This window comes from Schistocerca nitens, chromosome 6 (genome assembly GCF_023898315.1).
Source record: "Schistocerca nitens isolate TAMUIC-IGC-003100 chromosome 6, iqSchNite1.1, whole genome shotgun sequence".
NCBI lineage: Eukaryota > Metazoa > Arthropoda > Insecta > Orthoptera > Acrididae > Schistocerca > Schistocerca nitens.
The window spans coordinates 500,328,715-500,349,260 of NC_064619.1; the positions used below are offsets into that span (position 1 = coordinate 500,328,715).

At 45.2% G+C, this 20,546-nt stretch overlaps 1 protein-coding gene and 1 pseudogene across 1 annotated transcript in view; one reads left to right on the forward strand and one right to left on the reverse strand.

Moving 5' to 3' along the window:
- LOC126262536 (high affinity cAMP-specific and IBMX-insensitive 3',5'-cyclic phosphodiesterase 8) overlaps window positions 1–20,546 on the reverse strand; it is a 1,685,047-nt gene that overhangs the window by 1,535,183 nt on the left and 129,318 nt on the right. The gene's annotated exons all lie outside the window — the stretch shown is intronic.
- On the forward strand, window positions 20,423–20,540 carry LOC126191875 (5S ribosomal RNA; annotated as a pseudogene).

The window sequence follows — 20,546 nt, forward strand, 5'->3', positions numbered from 1 at the left end:
ACAACACTGTTCGACGTCTGCTATGAACAACTATATTCTGAGACGATTAAAGGAAAATCGCAGGTTGCTATGTTTACATTCCAATTCAAAAGTGTTATCCCAATTAATGGATGATTAACAGTTCACAAAATATCATTTAGACGAGCATACGCGTAACCGACACGACGCGGGTGATTGTTGATGATGCGGAAGCCGAATGATCGAACGAAAATTCTTACGCTCGTCACACATACAGATGTCTGGTAATAGTCCTCCCTATCACTAGTAATGATATAACACTTTTCGTAAAGTTAATTTTTCAGTTCTCAGTTCTCACTTGTATGAGCGTGCGAGTAACAGTCGCGGCGCGGCTGATTGTTGATAATGCGGAAACGCGATGATCGAACGCACGTCTTCACGCTCGCTACAAGACACTGGCACTTGACTGCACTGTTTTACGGTGACTAATTTCTACTGATTCACATCAGTTACTTCTGGGAGACCGAACACGGCGCGGTTGACTGATACAGTACGGTACGACACACAACGAGGGGATACATAAATACATTAACAGCAGCACTGCTCATTTTTAAATTACTTCTTGACGCACTTTCATCTGAATCATTTACTTATTTTATCACTTTACTGTAATAACACCTGTAGCAACGCTTCAACTTCCATGCTATCAATGCCTCTCACTTACAGAGCTGCACACTACACAACATAACAGTACCGTGTCCCGCGCTCGACTCTCTACAGCCGCGGTTGCCGCAAATATACTCCACAACTAAGCCAGCGATATGACAATACGCTTACACCCCGACTTAAATATCATCGAGTGCGTGTGGGAAGTGTTGTGGAGACGTATTGCAGGACGCCCACTGGCACCAAACGGTCATCCAGCAACTGCAGCGGTGGAAGAATGGAACAGCCTATCACAAGAACTCCTTCACAGCGTTGTGGCCACCGTGGGAGCACGTTCAAGAGCATACTGCTGTCCGTGATGTTAAGAACTATGTCCTGTCTTTCGTAATGTCCTGAGGACCATCATAAATCGCTGTGACTTCAGTGTAATTACTGTGTTGGAATAAAAATGCCACTTCTGTTCGTCTCATTGCGCATTTCATTCAGTTGTCTTCTATACTACACTGTAGCAGTTCTTTCTGTGTATGGTCTAAATTTCATCGAGCTATGTTTATTGGTAGTGACAACATCAGGCGAAAGCTACTTTTGTACTTAAGTGTAGCAGTGTACTTATTCTTGAAAAAAGTCTTTCCCCCTTATTTCTGATTTCTTAATCTTGTTTTTTATCTTCTTTTTCCAGAAATAACGTATTTGTTTCATTACCCTTTTCACATTCATTCGGAAGAGTTGTGGAAAATGATTAAGATTCTCTTTACTTAGTATCTATTGAGTAGTTCTTTTTTTTAACGCGTCTGTTAAGCAGCTGTATTCTGTACAGCTTATAGTTCATCGTTAAGAGAACATATGCATACAAGCAGCCTAGTCTTAACACTTTACTACGCTGTTTTAATATTTAATTTATCTAAAGTTCTTTGTTTCTTCAGGTATTAACGGACTATGATATACTGTAAAGTGTATCAAAAAGGATCATCCGATTTAGCACATCTATATTTATGAAACTAAAGAACATTCTGTGGTGAACATGTGGGTGCTATTCTGTCATTTTGCGCAACGGATTAATCTGAGATGTACCCTTTACCCTGTGGCTGTTGCAAGATGCAATTTCCACCCCCACACTACTACAGAAGTCAGACAGACGCTCCTAACGTTCTAAAGAGAAATGCCTGAAAAACTTTCAGCAATAAATATCTTCTGGAGTCGTCCGCTGTAAGGAAATGACAAAAAAATTCACAAAATTTCTTTCGTAACTAGTGAGATACTTGGGTACTGGAGTAGTGCTAGTTAGTGTAAGAAAAACATGAAACTAAAGAAAGTTATTATTTATTTTGCAAAAATTCTGAGAAATGACAATGGCACTTTTAGTTATGAACTGAACAAGTTATTCCCGGGTTCTTTTCGGAATGTGAAGTTACCTCTTAAGGATAGGATTCGCTAATGAAATTTCTATAAAAAGTTTAAGGTTATTGACTTGGAAGAATGGCTGAGAGCCGCGCCTACTCGAATAATTATCTGTTAGAATGTTGCTAGGTACGGTCGAGGCTGTCGTGTGTGAAATGCAGTGAAGTGTACTGTTGTGGAGGAAATATGGGACTCGCAAGAGCTGTAGTGCACAATATCATAAGCTGCGATGACTGCTGCCTGCGCCGCTCACTGCTGACAAATAAGATAACTCTGGTTCTATCTAGATTGACCTTCGCCAATCAAACTCTCCCTACACCTTGATGAAGTCAAGGACTCCTATTCACCCCTAGTCTAACTATTGGCGTGTTACACCGGTCAGATAACCAGTCCACCGCGATGAGACTCAAAAATTCGCTCGCAGGCATTTAACTATAACTTTTTCCATTCACACCTCACAATAAGTGTGGTGGCCAACACATCTACATCTACATTTATACTCCGCAAGCCACCCAACGGTGTGTGGCGGAGGGCACTTTACGTGGCACTGTCATTAGCTCCCTTTCCTGTTCCAGTCGCGTATGGTTCGCGGGAAGAACGGCTCTCTGAAAGCCTCCGTGCGCGCTCTAATCTCTCTAATTTTACATTCGTGATCTCCTCGGGAGGTATAAGTAGGGGGAAGCAATATATTCGATACCTCATCCAGAAACGCACCCTCTCGAAACCTGGCGAGCAGGCTACACCGCGATGCAGAGCGCCTCTCTTGCAGAGTCTGCCACTTGAGTTTATTAAACATCTCCGTAACGCTATCACGGTTACCAAATAACCCTGTGACGAAACGCGCCGCTCTTCTTTGGATCTTCTCTATCTCCTCCGTCAACCCGATCTGGTACGGATCCCACACTGATGAGCAATACTCAAGTATAGGTCGAACGAGTGTTTTGCAAGCCACCTCCTTTGTTGATGGACTACATTTTCTAAGCACCCTCCCAATGAATCTCAACCTGGTACCAGCCTTACCAACAATTAATTTTATATGATCATTCCACTCCCAGATATTTTACAGAAGTAACTGCTACCAGTGTTTGTTCCGCTATCATATAATCATACGATAAAGGATCCTTCTTTCTATGTATTCGCAATGCATTACATTTGTCTATGTTAAGGGACACAGCTGCAAAATACTAACACGAATTCTTTACAGACGAATGGAAAAACTAATAGAAGCCAACCTCGGGGAAGATCAGTTTGGATTCCGTAGAAACACTGGAAAACGTGAGGCAATACTGACCTTACGACTTATCTTAGAAGAAAGATTAAGGAAAGGCAAACCTACGTTTCTAGCATTTGTGGACTTAGAGCAAGCTTTCGACAATGTTGACTGGAATACTCTCTTTCAAATTCTAAAGGTGGCAGGGGTAAAATACAGGGAGCGAAAGGCTATTTACAATTTGTACAGAAACCAGATGGCAGTTATAAGAGTCGAGGGACATGAAAGGGAAGCAGTGGTTGGGAAGCGAGTAAGACAGGGTTCTAGCCTCTCCCCGATGTTATTCAATCTGTATATTGAGCAAGCAGTAAAGGAAACAAAAGAAAAATTCGGAGTAGGTATTAAAATCCATGGAGAAGAAATAAAAACTTTGAGGTTCGCCGATGACATTGTAATTCTGTCAGAGACAGCAAAGGACTTGGAAGAGCAGTTGAACGGAATGGATGGTGTCTTGAAGGTAGGATATAAGATGAACATCAACAAAAGCAAAACGAGGATAATGGAATGTAGTCGAGTTAAGTCGGGTGATGTTGAGGGTATCAGATTAGGAAATGAGACACTTAAAGTAGTAAAGGAGTTTTGCTATTTGGGGAGCAAAATAACTGATGATGGTCGAAGTAGAGAGGATATAAAATATAGACTGGCAATGGCAAGGAAAGCGTTTCTGAAGAAGAGAAATTTGTTAACATCGAGTATAGATTTAAGTGTCAGGAAGTCATTTCTGAAAGTATTTGTATGGAGTGTAGCCATGTATGGAAGTGAAACATGGACGGTAAATAGTTTGGACAAGAAGAGAATAGAAGCTTTTGAAATGTGGTGCTACAGAAGAATGCTGAAGATTAGATGGGTAGATCACATAACTAATGAGGAGGTACTGAATAGGACTGGGGAGAAGAGGAGTTTGTGGCACAACTTGACCAGAAGAAGGGATCGGTTGGTAGGACATGTTCTGAGGCATCAAGGGATCACCAATTTAGTATTGCAGGGCAGCGTGGAGGGTAAAAATCGTAGGGGGAGACCAAGAGATGAATACACTAAGCAGATTCAGAAGGATGTAGGTTGCAGTAGGTACTGGGAGATGAAGAAGATGCACAGGATAGAGTAGCATGGAGAGCTGCATCAAACCAGTCTCAGAACTGAAGACCACAACAACAACAACATTTGCCACTCCCTGCACCAAGTGCCTATCCGCTGCAGATCTTCCTGCATTTCGCTACAATTTTCTAATGCTGCAACTTCTCTGTATACTACAGCATCATCCGCGGAAAGCCGCATGGAACTTTCGACACTAACTACTAGGTCATTTATATATGTTGTGAAAAGCAATGGTCCCATAACACTCCCCTGTGGCACGCCAGAGGTTACTTTAACGTCCGTAGACGTCTCTCCATTGATAACAACATGCTGTGTTCTGTTTGCTAAAAACTCTTCAGTCCAGCCACACAGCTGGTCTGATATTCCGTATGCTCTTACTTTGTTTATCAGGCGACCGTGCGGAACTGTATCGAACGCCTTCCGGAAGTCAAGAAAAATAGCATCTACCTGGGAGCCTGTATCTAATATTTTCTGGGTCTCATGAACAAATAAAGCGAGTTGGGTCTCACACGATCGCTGTTTCCGGAATCCATGTTGATTCCTACATAGTAGATTCTGGGTTTCCAAAAACGACATGATACTCGAGCAAAAAACATGTTCTAAAATTCTACAACAGATCGACGTCAGAGATATAGATCTATAGTTTTGCGCATCTGCTCGACGACCCTTCTTGAAGACTGGGACTACCTGTGCTCTTTTCCAATCATTTGGAACCCTCCGTTCCTCTAGAGACTTGCGGTACACGGCTGTTAGAAGGGGGGCAAGTTCTTTCGCGTACTCTGTGTAGAATCGAATTGGTATCCCATCAGGTCCAGTGGACTTTCCTCTGTTGAGTGATTCCAGTTGCTTTTCTATTCCTTGGACACTTATTTCGATGTCAGTCATTTTTTCGTTTGTGCGAGGATTTAGAGAAGGAACTGCAGTGCGGTCTTCCTCTGTGAAACAGCTTTGGAAAAAGGTGTTTAGTATTTCAGCTTTACGCGTGTCATCCTCTGTTTCAATGCCATCATCATTCCGGAGTGTCTGGATATGCTGTTTCGAGCCACTTACTGATTTAACGTAAGACCAGAACTTTCTAGGATTTTCTGTCAAGTCGGTACATAGAATTTTACTTTCGAATTCACTGAACGCTTCACGCATAGCCCTCCTTACGCTAACTTTGACATCGTTTAGCTTCTGTTTGTCTGAGAGGTTTTGGCTGCGTTTAAACTTGGAGTGAAGCTCTCTTTGCTTTTGCAGTAGTTTCCTAACTTTGTTGTTGTACCACGGTGGGTTTTTCCCGTCCCTCACAGTTTTACTCAGCACGTACCTGTCTAAAACGCATTTTACGAGTGCCTTGAACTTTTTCCATAAACACTCAACATTGTCAGTGTCGGAATAGAAATTTTCGTTTTGATCTGTTAGGTAGTCTGAAATCTGCCTTCTATTACTCTTGCTAAACAGATAAACTTTCCTCCCTTTTTTTATATTCCTATTAACTTCCATATTCAGGGATGCTGCAACGGCCTTATGATCACTGATTCCCTGTTGTGCACATACAGAGTCGAAAAGTTCGGGTCTGTTTGTTATCAGTAGGTCCAAGATGTTATCTCCACGAGTCGGTTCTCTGTTTAATTGCTCGAGGTAATTTTCGGATAGTGCTCTCAGTATAATGTCACTCGATGCTCTGTCCCTACCACCCGTCCTAAACATCTGAGTGTCCCAGTCTATATCTGGTAAATTGAAATCTCCACCTAAGACTATAACATGCTGAGAAAATTTATGTGAAATTTATTCCAAATTTTCTCTCAGTTACTCTGCCACTAATGCTGCTGAGTCGGGAGGTCGGTAAAAGGAGCCAATTATTAACCTAGCTCGGTTGTTGAGTGTAACCTCCACCCATAATAATTAACAGGAACTATCCACTTCTACTTCACTACAGGATAAACTACTACTAACAGCGACTAACACTCCACCACCGGTTGCATGCAATCTATCCTTTCAAAACACCATCTGTACCTTTGTAAAAATTTCGGCAGAATTTATCTCTGGCTTCAGCCATCTTTCTGTACCTATAATGATTTCAGCTTCGGTGCTTTCTATCGGCGCTTGAAGTTCCGGTACTTTACCAACGCAGCTTCGACAGTTGACAATTACAATACCGATTGCTGCTTGGTCCCCGCATGTCCTGACTTTGCCCCGCACCCGTTGAGGCTGTTGCCCTTTCTGTACTTGCCCAAGGCCATCTAACCTAAAAAACCGCCCAGCCCACGCCACACAACCCCTGCTACCCCTGTAGCTGCTTGTTGCGTATAGTGGACTCCTGACCTATCCAGCGGAACCCGAAACCCCACCACCCTATGGCGCAAGTCGAGGAATCTGGTGCTGACATGAGCGACCACCTGCAGATGGGTGCACCCTGTGCCCTTCATGACATCCGGAAGGACCCTTTCCACATCTGGAATGACTCCCCCCGGTATGCACACGGAGTGCACATTGGTTTTCTTCCCCTCTCTTGCTGCCATATCCCTAAGGGGCCCCATTACGCGCCTGACGTTGGAGCTCCCAACTACCAGTAAGCCCACCCTCTGCGACCGCCCGGATCTTGCAGACTGAGGGGCAACCTCTGGAACAGGACAAGCAGCCATGTCAGGCCGAAGATCAGTATCAGCCTGAGACAGAGCCTGAAACCGGTTCGCCAGACAAACTGGAGAGGCCTTCCGTTCAGCCCTCCGGAATGTCTTTCGCCCCCTGCCACACCTTGAGACGACCTCCCACTCTACCACAGGTGAGGGGTCAGCCTCAATGCGGGCAGTATCCCGGGCAACCACAGTCGTAGTCCAATAGGGGGATGCGTGGGACGAGCTGGCCGTCCCCGACAAACCCCCATCCGGACCCCCACAGTGATGCCCATTGGCAACAGCCTCAAGCTGTGTGACCGAAGCCAACACTGCCTGAAGCTGGGAGCGAAGGGATGACAACTCAGCCTGCATCCGAACACATCAGTTGCAGTCCCTATCCATGCTAAAAACTGTTGTGCAAAGAACGTCTGGACTAATCTACAGAGAGCGCAAACAAATCGACAAAATTTAAACGGTTATTAAAATACAAGATTGCCTAGTAAATGCAGTAGTGCTTCTACTTGCGCACTGCTGACACACTGCTCGGCGGCGGAAGGAGACTACGCGATTTTACACTATTCAGGTACTAAAAACGCGATGCTACAACTCTCAAATACTATAATACGCCCGAAATTTATGAATTAAACAATGCAAGTACCAAAAACACGCAAAGAAATTAAGAATTAAACTATGTAACAAATGAGTGAGCTAGAAGTATACGACTTGCTGCTGCAACTGCTTATCCAACGGCGGCAGGGAGCACACTGACTGTGACCAACCGACACTGGCCGTTCAAAACAAAAACAGAAGACAAACGACTACGCTAATTTACACTATGCAGGTACTAAAACGCGATGCTACAACTTTCAAATACTATAATACGCCCGAAAATATGAATTAAACAATGCAAGTACCAAAAACACGCAAAGAAATTAAGAATTAAACTACGTAACAAATGAGTGAGCTAGGAGTATACGACTTGCTGCTGCAGCTGCTTATCCAACGGCGGCAGGGAGCACATCTTTCAGTGAACAACGCATAATCGCAAGGACTCAATATAGAGTCGCACTCCGATTCGCTCTCAACAGAGGTTCTCTCACAGTGAAGTACTGAGAAGAGACTTGTTCCTCACTCTTTGAGTACACGTACGAGCGCACATGCTCTCGATACGGGTTCTTGCTCCAAGAGCAACAATGGAATGGCCCCTCTCCACGCCAGACGTGAAAGGGTATATCTTTCAGTCTCTTCCATTACTTCAGCTCAGGCGTCAGGAATATCGTCTGCCAATCAGCATTGCTCTTCTAAAATGGGAGAATGCCGTTTCGTTTAAGGCGACCAATCCAGAAATCTGTAGCATCGGCGTTTGGCGTTTGCTGTCTCCCTGTGAAAACCTCTAAAACTGCGTGCTATGCTTGTAAAGAATGCATAGGCTGGGCGCTCCCACACAATGTAGCGGAATTTGCGTTTAAGCCGAACACGGGGTCGTTCTCCCTTTTACTCGGGCAAACACTGTCTGCTCTACGGGCGGTCGCCAGCCGACGTAGATAGATTGACTCGTCCTCTGAAGGGACCACCCTCCTGGTGTGAAGTTTGCCTCTCCCGAACTAAAAGCATTTGTGACCGTCATGTCTCGAACATGTGTGTGTACGCCAGCCTCGAGTATTTCAACCTCGGTGCGCATTTGCGATTTACTTGTTATTTGCATATCGTTTACATCAATTCATCCCACATTGACTTTACCTTTCCGAGTTTGGGTTCGAATGAAGCGTCTTGATGTGCATAATATGGTTGTGAGGACGGAATATGTGTGGTGTCACCGCAAGTAGGTGATAGCCTTTAAATCGGCCGCAGTCCGTTAGTATACGTTGGACACGCGTGTCGCCACTATCAGTGATTGCAGACAGAGCGCCGCCACAAGGCAGATCTAGAGAGACTTCGCCGGCCGGAAGGGTCGTGCGGTTCTAGGCGCTACAGTCTGGAACCGAGCGACCGCTACGGTCGCAGGTTCGAATCCTGCCTCGGGCATTGATGTGTGTGATGTCTTTAGGTTAGTTAGGTTTAATTAGTTCTAAGTTCTAGGCGACTGATGACCTCAGAAGTTAAGTCGCAGAGTGCTCAGAGCCATTTGAACCATTTTTTAGAGAGACTTCCTAGCACTCGCCCCAGTTGCACAACCGACTTTGCTAGCGATGGTTCACTGACAAAATACGCTCTCATTTGCCGAGACGATAGTTTAGCATTGCCTTCAGCTACGTCATTTGCTACAACCTATCAAGGCGCCATTATCAGTTACTATTGATATTGATTCATGTACCGTCAAGACCGACGTTCTTCATTAACGGATTAAAGTTAAGTATTCCACCAGCTACGTCCGTTTTTCTAAATTCTAATTTCCTTGTCCTGTTCCAGACCTCACGCCAGCCTGCGTGAGCTAAAACACGTGCCTTTCGGCCTCCTCTAGTAACACGGTGTTGGCTCTCCTGCTAACCTAAACATTGGCGACGAGGCAAAACCGCGTTCTTATCGATAATGCCCTGATTTACTTGTGTAATGGCTTCGCCACAATCTCCAGATGTACTGTCCGAATTTTATCGTTTATAGAATCAGCAGATGCAGGCCTTACTGGATGCCCTTGGACAGCTCGTCCAGGGTCAACGGGCAATGCAAAACGATGCGGCAGCCGCCGCTCCACCGCTAATGCAGCCACAATACGCTGTTGCACCAACTTTTCGACCTTTTGATGCTGCACTGGAAAGCTGGACGGAGTGGTCACGCCAATTTGGATTCCATCTCGCCGCCTACAGAATTCAAGGTAACGAGCGGCAGCCTTTTTTGTTATCATACGTCGGGGTGACCACGTACCGTGTGATAGTCAAATTATTTGCCCAACGCGATGTAGCAACTCTGTCCTACGACGAAATTTTGTCTGCATTAGATGCATATTTCAAAGAATCAGTCAATGTATTTGCGAAAAGGTATACCTTCTTTCGTACAAAACGTACGGCAGGTCAGACTAATTGGGAGTGGGTTGCAACCTTGCAAGGCCTTACTAGGGATTGTGCTTTTGAGTGTCAATGTGGACTCCCTTATTCAGATACTATGGTACGTGATGCAAATGCACAGAACATTTCTGATGTTCGTATAAGGGAACAGATTTTGAAACTAGTCAATCCCTCCCTTCAACAAGTGATGGACATATTGGATCGGCAGGACACACTTGACTTTGCTCAGGAATCATTTGAAACTTCACCACCCATGTGTCAGGTTAACCGGCCCGCCGGGCGAGCTGCACGGAGCAGTAAACAGCCCTCGCGCCCCGCCGCGCAGCTGCCGCCAGGCTCTCAGCCACGTGTGCCGCGCAGGCAAGCAAATGCAGTGCTAACATCATGCCCGCGGTGTGCTACTCGACATTCGCGTGAGAATTGCCCGTCACGCCAGGCTATTTGCTTTTTCTGTAATAAAAAAGGACATGTTCAGAGTGTTTGTCAGAAAAAGCTCAGATCGGACACTCACAACCATTCCAGGCATGTTGCTTCGCGCCGAATTCGAACCAAGGATACTCAGGCTCGTGAAACTTCGCCCAAGGAAATTCATGTAGTTAATTCCAATCCGCTCAGTGCCACTCTCTCTAACACTGACTGTGTTCGCCCCTCAAATAGTGCGCATCGACATCGCCGGAAATCCCGTCAAGTCGCAAGTGATTATGTACCAGTGTCAGTTCATGTTGCACGATACAGTCGCTCTTGTCGTCAGCAGGACAATAAACTTTTTGTGGACTTGGACATTCTTGGCCACGTGACACCATTCCAGCTCGATACCGGATCTGCAGTTTCACTGATCAATCAAGACACCTACAAACAGCTGGGCACACCTTCGTTCCGTGCCGCAAATGTTAAGCTAACTAGCTATTCAGGTCAAAAGATCCCTGTGCTAGGACAGTGCAGCCTTCTTGCAACATACAAAGGAAAAACTAAACTTATGTCATTTTACATCCTTCGTTCTTCTTCTGCAGTGAACTTGTTTGGTTTCGATTTATTTCAGTTGTTTAACTTTATAGTAAATCAGGTCCTATCAGTGCACCAGACTGTGCCTGCAGACAGTGTTTCTCGTCTATGTGAAGAATTTGCAGACATTTTTGCACCGGGCCTTGGTTGCACTACGAACTATAAAGCACATTTGGAACTGAAAGTCAACACACAACCGAAATTTTTCAGAGTGCGCAATGTTCCCCACGCATTGCGTGATGCGGTCGCAAAAACATTACACAATTTGGAATCACAAGGTGTAATTGCACATGTGCGGGCTTCTCTCTGGGCATCACCCTTAGTAATTTTGCCAAAAACCTTCGGGAAAATTGAGACTTTGTGTGGACTTCAAGGCAACAGTGAATCCACAACTAGTGATTGCAACTTTTCCTTTACCCCGCCCGGAAGATCTTTTTGACAAACTGTGCCCGGGTAAATAATTTTCGAAGTTGGACCTAGCAGATGCGTACTTGCAAATACCGGTGGACGAAGAATCCTGGCGCGTTTTGGTGGTTAACACGCATCTTGGTTTGTATCGATTCAAACGACTGCCATTTGGGTGTGCATCCGCCCCTGCATTGTTTCAGCAATATCTCCAAACTGTTTGTGCGTCGGTCCCTACTGCTGCAAACTATCTGGACGATATTGTGATCTCCGGAAAGACGGAAGAAGAATATTTAGACAATCTCAGAACATTATTTCAGGTCTTGCGACAAAATGGTCTTCGCTTGCGGAAGGACGAATGTGTGTTTTTTGCTCGTGACTTGCCCTACCTGGGACATGTACTCAATGCCCAAGGCATACATCCTAGTCCCGAGCACCTCCGTGCCTTACAAGACTTGCCTTCGCCGCAGAATTTGAAGCAGCTACAGAGTGTGCTGGGAAAAATCAACTACTATCATAAATATGTGCCGCATGTCTCTTCCATTTCAGCTCCACTTCATCGCTTACGCCGTAAAGGTGTTCCGTTCGTCTGGACGACGGAATGCGAACGCGCCTTCCGCCAGTTGAAATCGGCGTTGCTTTCCAAAACTTGCCTTACGCCATTCTATCCCCAGAAGCCCATTTTGTTGATGGTGGATGCATCGGATTTCGGGATCGGTGATGTGCTTGCGCACAAAGATGGATCGCACGATCGCCCTATTGCCTTTGCGTCCAAATTGCTCTCGTCTGCGCAAAGAAATTATTCACAGATCGAGAAAGAAGCATTGGCTCTCGTATTTGGTGTTACAAAGTTTCATGATTTCTTGTATGGTCGTCACTTTACCATCATCACAGACCACAAACCTTTGCTTTTTCATCCGAGCAAGCCTGTACCTCCCCGTACAGTGCAGAAATTCATTCACTGGTCTAATTTCCTCTAGCAGTACCGCTACGATATCTTGTATCGGTCCACTGCTAAGCACGGAAACGCCAATGCGTTGTCCCGTTTGCCTGTTGCTGAGGATAGGGCATTCGATTCCTCTGAACTTGCTTGCATGTTCATTGATTCAGAAACCGATGACGTGGTCGAATCCTTTCCAATTGATTTTCGTCGTGTAGCTACTACCACAGCTGCCAACCCTGTCCTTGCTACCGTTCTGCGTTTTGTTGCTACGCAATGGCCCTTGTCAAAGTCACGGATCGGGGATCCGTTGGTTCGCCGATTTTTTGCTCACAAGGAAAGACTTTTTGTTTGATGTGGTGTTTTGCTGTTGCGTTCTGAAAATGATCAGTCCGGGGTCGTGGTTCCACGTTCGTTACATTCCTCTGTATTACAGCTTCTCCACCAAGGACATTGGGGTATAGTGAGAACGAAACAACTTGCTCGTCAGCACTGTACTTGGTTCGGAATCGATGCCGCGATTACGAATATGTGCTCTTCTTGCATGGTGTGTGCCGAACAACAATCAGCACCACTGCAGAAATTCTTTGCATGGCAAAAAGCCACTTCCACTTGGGAACGCTTACACATCGATTTTGCTGGTCCATTCTGGAATGCTCGATGCTTGGTTGAGGTAGATTCATTCAGTAATTTTCCTTTTGTTGTCCGGATGTCTTCCACGACGTCATCTGCCACCATCCAAGCGTTATCTGCTATCTTTTGCATTGAAGGTCTTCCACAGACTATTGGCTCAAATGGCTCTGAGCACTATGGGACTCAACTGCTGTGGTCATAAGTCCCCTAGAACGTAGAACTACTTAAACCTAACTAACCTAAGGACATCACACACAGCCATGCCCAAGGCAGGATTCGAACCTGCGACCGTAGCGGTCGTGCGGTTCCAGACTGTAGCGCCTTTAACCGCTCGGCCACACCGGCCGGCACAGACTATTGTTTCTGACAATGGCCCACAATTCATGTCCGCAGAATTTCAGTCATTCTGCAAGGCCAATGGTATTCAACATCTGACGTCCTTGCCGTTTTCGCCACAGTCAAACGTTGCCGCTGAACGATTGGTCAGGACTTTCAAGTCCCAGATGTTGAAGTTGTAAGGGTCGCATTCTCGGAAGGACGCGTTGTTGCTCTCAGCCCCGAGATGGTCGCTCGCCGGCTGAGTTGCTCCACGGTCGTCATCATCGAACCTTGATGTCTTTGCTACATCCGCCGCATCAGTTTCCTGTGCAGCGGCAGGCACCTGCTTTTGCTCCAGGCGACGTTGTCTACTATCGTCACCACCGCGGTTCACGGCGTTGGCTCCAAGGTCGCATTCTTCGCTGCCTCAGCCGCGCTATGTGTCTGATTTTGGGGGCCTCTGGTGAGGTGCGCCGGCATCTCAACCAGCTGCGCCTCTGTCGTCGCATGGGATCTGCCGCTCGCCGTCTGCTTTCAGCGACGGTGCCGTCCGGTCAGCGCCCTGGGGACCCATCTACTGGCTCGCCTCAGCCCCAGGTGTTACCGACGCTGCCTTCCATTCTGCCCCATGCCGACGCGCCGCCGCCACCGCCGCCGCCGCCTGTTCTCCCGCCGGCGACGCCCGCAGTGGACGCGTCGCTGCAACCGCCGGGCGCCTCCCTGGGTCACGCGCTGCCGATCGCTTCCCGTGACCGGATGTCCTCCGACATGGAACTCTTGCCCGCTCCGGACCATATGTCGTCTTCGCCCGTCGGGTGTCCCGACCCGATGGAGGTCGACCCTTCGGCCCCTCCTGTCTCTCTGCGGGCGCATACACCGCATGTTGGCGTGCACCCTGGAGCAGGTTTTCAGGCGTTTCCTAGCTCCACGCGGTCCGAATGTCAGGGTGCGGGTGGCACAGCCTCGCCTGTTGTTAGGCTCCTCACCTCGTCGCATACGTCAACATGGGGTCCTCCCCACGGCGAGCGGAAGCCTTATGCCACCACCGTACGCCGATTTGCGGGGGAGGAATGTGGTGTCACCGCCAGACACCACACTTTCTAGGTGGTAGCCTTTAAATCGGCCGCGGTCCGTTAGTATACGTCGGACCCGCGTGTCGCCACTATCAGTGATTGCAGACCGAGCGCCGCCACACGGCAGGTCTAGAGAGACTTCTTAGCACTCGCCCCAGTTGTACAACCAACTTTGCTAGCGATGATTCACTGACAAAATATGCTCTCATTTGCCGAGACGATAGTTTAGCACAGCCTTCAGCTACGTCATTTGCTACGACCTAGCAAGGCGCCATTATCAGTTACTATTGATAGTGATTCATGTACCGTCAAGACCGACGTTCTTCATTAACGGATTAAAGTTAAGTATTCCACCAGCTACGTCCGTTTTTCTAAATTCTAATTTCCTTGTCCTGTTCCAGACCTCACGCCAGCCTGTGTGAGCTAAAACACGTGCCTTTCGGCCTCCTCTAGTAACACGGTGTTAGCTCTCCTGCCAACCAAAACAATATGTAAGCAATGAAAGACAGGAGACCACGACGTCTTACAACATATACGATGAACTTTGTTTTTTTATCAACGGAAAACTCAAAAAGTTTTTTTTCATACCTTTTCATACCTGTTTAATATGACCCCCTTAAGATGGATGGCATATGTCAATGCGTTATTCAGATTGTTCCACAGTTGCTGTTATGCGATGTCTCAGTTCATTCATTGTTGTTGCTAATGGAGGCACATAAACAAAGTCGTTTATAAACCTCCACAAGAAATAATAACCTACAGTCTGATCCGGTGACCTCGGAGGCCAGGAATGTAATGCTGAATCATTTGGTCCAGTGTAACCGATGCATCATTCAGCAATCCTTTGATTTAAAAATTCCCGTACTTCCAGATGTCAGTATGGCGGCGCCCCATACTGTTGGTAAATGAAGTCGTTAGAATCAGTCTCCAATTGTGGGAAAAGAAAGCTCTCAAGCATATCGTGCGTCCTGAAACAGCGTTCTCGCCAATGAAAAATGGACCATACACCTTTTCGACTGAAACTGCACAGAACACATTAAATTTTTGAAAGTTCCTCTCATGTCACGATCGGCCTGATCTTAATACAGCCGTCAGGCGTAATAACATGAGACTTGCGGGTGCGCTGATGACAGAAGGCATGAGTCACATTTCAGTGGTGTCGGTGGAGTCTATCAGCAGGACGGGTTTCACTACACATGGCCTGCACCTCAACACGTATGGAAAGGGGAGGTTGGCAAAGCTTATAGGTGACAGCATAGGTGGGGGTGGTGGAATCACTCATGGGAAAATTCCGTTAGTTGTGGGTGTTAGAGCTGTACCTTTTTTAGATTGAAGTCAGCTGATAGGTATTCCTGCTTAAGGGAAGTCTCTCTAACAAAGAAACCACTTTCGACAAAGCTTAGGTATCCGATTAATGAGGGAATTAGTATATTTCATCAAAATATACAAGGTATTAGAGATAACGTTAGTGAACTGCTTATAGATGTTGACTCTGAAATTATTGGTATATCTGAACTCTTCTTAAATAAGGAGATAATTCAGAGGCTTCCTTTACCAGGATACAGGTTGGCTGGCAGCTTTTCTAGGAGCTCTTTGCGGTGTGGGGGAGTAGCCATGTATGTGAAAAACGGTATCCCATTTGAGTCAATTGATGTTTCAAAGTACTGCACTGAAAAGGTGTTTGAATGTTGTGCAGGTGTGGTTAAATTTAGTGGAGCTAAACTTCTTACTGTTGTTATTTATAGATCCCCAGACTCCGATTTCACAACATTTTTGCTAAAGCTAGAGGAGGTTCTCGGTTCACTTTATAGGAAATACAAAAAGTTAGTTATATGTGGTGACTTCAATATTAATTGTATAAGTGATTGTGCAAGGAAAAGGATGCTGGTAGACCTCCTTAATTCATATAATCTTACGCAAACTGTATTCTTTCCAACGAGAGTGCAAGGGAACAGTAGAACAACCATAGACAATATTTTTGTTCATTCGTCATTACTAGAAGGGCATTCTGTTAGCAAAAAGGTGAATGGCCTTTCAGATCATGATGCACAAATTTTAAGTCTAAAAGATTTTTGTGCTGCAACACATGTTAAATATAGTTACCAACTTTTAAGGAAAGCTGATCCAGTTACTGTACAGACTTTTGTAAACCTTATCTAGGAACAAGAGTGGCAAGATGTTTATAGTGCTGATACAGTAGACGATAAATATAATGCTTTCCTCAAGACTTTTCTCGTGCTCTTTGAAAGTTGCTTTCCGTTAGAACGTTCAAAACAGGGTACTAGCACAAACAGGCAGCCTGGGTGGCTGACTAAAGGGATAAGAATATCTTGTAGAACAAAGTGGCAATTATATCAAAACGTTAGAAACAATCACAATCTAAATGCAGGAGGCCATTACAGACAGTATTGTAAGGTGCGTAAAAGAGTTATTAGGAAGGAAAAAAGTATGTGGTATGAAGATACAATAGCTAAGTCTCAGGATAAAATTAAAACCATATGGTCAGTCCTAAAGGAAATGTCTGGTCTGCAGAGACAGGTCGAGGATATAGAATCAGTGCGTAGTGGGAATGTCCGTGTTACTGATAAGTCGCATATATGAACAGTATTTAATAATCACTTTCTGAATATAGCAGGTGAACTAGATAGAAACCTAGTCCCAACAGGGAATCATATAGCGCTCGTAGAAAAAAGTGTTCCGAGACCGTTACCTGAAATGCTCCTCCATGATACTGACAAGAGGGAGATTGAGTTAATAATTAAATCACTAAAGACCAAGAACTCTCATGGATATGACGGGGTATCTAGCAGAATACTGAAGTATTGTTCCATGTATGTAAGCCCAGTACTTAGCCATATCTGTAACTTTTCCTTTAGGAGTGGTCGGTTTCCTGACCGATTAAAGTACTCGGTAGTGAAGCTACTTTATAAAAAGGGAGACAGGGATAATGTTGACAATTACAGACCTATTTCTATGCCTTCGGTGTTTGCTAAAATTATCGAGAGCGTTGTATATACAAGGTTACTGCAGCATTTAAATGCACATAATTTGCTGTCAAATGTACAGTTTGGTTTTAGAAATGGCTTAACAACTGAAAATGCTGTAGTCTCTTTTCTCTGTGAGGTTTTGGACGGATTAAATAAAAGGTTGAGAACGTTATGTGTTTTCTTTGATTTAACGAAGACTTTTGACTGTGTTGACCACAAAATATTACTGCAGAAGTTGGAACATTATGGAGTAAGGGGAGTAGCTTACAATTGGTTCGCCTCTTACTTTAAGAACAGAAAGCAGAAGGTAATTCTCCGCAATATCGAGAGTGGTAATGATGTTCACTCCCAATGGGGCGTTCCCCAAGGGTCGGTGATGGGGCCACTGCTGTTTCTTATTTATATAAATGATATGCCTTCTAGTATTACAGGTGATTCAAAAATATTTCTGTTTGCTGATGACACCAGCTTGGTAGTGAAGGATCTTGTGTGTAATATTGAAACATTATGAAATAATGTAGTTCATGAAATAAGTTCGTGGCTTGTGGAAAATAATCTGATGCTAAATCACAGTAAGACTCAGTTTTTACAGTTTCTAACTCACAATTCAACAAGAACTGATATTTTAATCAGACAGAACGGGCATGTTATATGGGAGACGGAACAGTTCAAGTTCCTAGGCGTACGGATAGATAGTAAGCTGTTGTGGAAAGCCCATGTTAGGATCTTGTTCAGAAACTAAATGCCGCTTTATTTACCATTAGAACAGCATCTGAAATAAGTGACATTTCAACACGAAAAGTAGTCTACTTCGCATATTTTCATACACTTATGTCATATGGTATTATTTTTTGGGGTAATTCTTCTGATTCAAAAAGGGTATTTTTGCTCAAAAACGGGCTGTTCGAGCTATGTGTGGTGTAAGTTCGAAAACCTCTTGTCGACCCCTATTCAATAGTCTGGGAATTTCGACATTGCCCTCACAGTATATATTTTCTTTAATGTCGTTTGTTGTTAGCAATATTAGCTTATTCCCAAGAGTTAGCAGCTTTCACTCAGTTAATACTAGGCAGAAATCAAATCTGCATGTGGAATGCACTTCCTTGACTCTTGTGCAGAAAGGAGTGCAGTATTCTGCTGCATCCATTTTCAATAAGCTACCACAAGAACTCAAAGATCTTAGCAGTAGCCCAAACACTTTTAAGTCCAAACTGAAGAGTTTCCTCATGGCTCACTCCTTCTATTCTGTCGAAGAGCTCCTGGAAGAGCTAAAAAATTAAGCAAATTCCAGTGTTACATTCTTGATTTTCTTTATTTAAACTAACGACTTGTCGTCTGAATATGTTTCTTATATTTCATTTTATCTGTTTCTACAATCTACAACTGAATATGTTTCTTATATTTCATTTTATCTGTTTCTACAATCGTGTTATAATTTCATGTATTGACTCGTTCCATGACCACGGAGACTTCTCCTTAATGTGGTCCCACAGAACAATAAATAAATAAATAAATAAATGTTGTTCAACTTCATGTGATCGTTCCGTATCCCAAATTCTCACATTAAGATGGCCTACCTTTCCCTTTGAATCGAATGTTTCCTCATCAATATGTACTAAAGGTGGAAGAAAACTATCATCGCCGGCCGCGGTGGCCGTGCGGTTCTAGGCGCTACAGTCTGGAGCCTAGGGACCGCTACGGTCGCAGGTTCGAATCCTGCCTCGGGCATGTAGGTGTGTGATGTCCTTAGGTTAGTTAGGTTTAATTAGTTCTAAGTTATAGGCGACTGATGACCTCAGACGTTAAGTCGCATAGTGCTCAGAGCCATTTGAACGATTTGAAAACTGTCATCCTCCATCTTGTCAAGAACGAAATTACAGAACTCCACACGTTGCTGTTTGTCACCTTCACGAGGAGCTTGCAGTAGCTGAATTTTGTTTGGTTTCATGTGTAAACGTGGACGCAACACACGCCAGACGGACATCGGGGATATGTTGAGCTGTCGAGCTTCACGGCGAACGGATTTCTGCGGAGTCCTTGTGAAACTATGGCGGATGCGTTCGACGTCTGTGTCAGGCACTCGGGGATGGCCTGGCGATTTGCCTTTTCGCAAACAAGCTGTTTCTCAGAATTGACATCGTCTAATGCTCTGTGCTGTAGGAGGATCCACATCGTAGCTTGTACGAAAGTCACGCTGAACAGTTATTACTGACCCGCACTGCGCAAAACGTAGAAAACAAAACGCTTCCTCTTGTCCCGACACCATTTTTACTTGAACTGAAGAGGGTGCACCCTGCTGCTACCTAGCGTGAACCATGTAAGACTAGAGAGTTAGCTCTTTCCAACAGTATGTTGTTCGTGCACATATCTCAAATAATAATACAGTTACGATTTTTTTAAAAAAAAAAACCGGATGATTCTTTTTGATACACCCTGTATTTTGGAAGTGCGGTCTGAATGATAGGATGTGTCACACTTGCTGGGAAAGTTTGTCAGCAGAGCTTGTGAGCGGAACTTGGGCGCCCGTTGGACCAGTGTGAGGAGCCCGGCTCATTTTAAGAGCAACGCGGATGACGAATGGGCTGTCCGTCGGCCGGCGGTATTAACCAAACAGCTGTCCCGCCGTTGCTCCGCTATTACGGCAGCCAGGCGCGGCAACATCAATCACATTCCGCCCCAGCACCAGCTCGGCCCAAGCCCACTACGCGTACTGTCAACACGCCGCGTCTAAACCGTTGCGACCAGCCCCATGAACACTGTCTTTCGGTTGTCCGGTACCAGTGATGTAAACAATCCTAGAAACGTCGGAAGACCGCGAATTGCCACAAAATATGGATTGTGACACTCATACTTCTACCGCTTCGGTAGTAGCCGATCATGGGAACAAATAATATAGAATATTTATATTTATTAATTTCGTTTTGCTTTATCTTTCATCTTCACCGAATGAGACTGCGGCCGAAAGAAGTCCAACGTGCGTAAAGACAGTTAGTGGAGCGAATCTGCAATCGTAAGAGCATCACCATCGGTCGACTACGTAATTAGTGGACATTATGAATTTGTTGTTACGACGATGGCCACGGCCTTGCTGCAGTGGGTACACCGGTTCCCATGAGATCACCGAAGTTAAGCGCTGTCGGGCGTGGTCGGCACTTGGATGGGTGACCATCCAGGCCGCCATGCGCTGTTGCCATTTTTC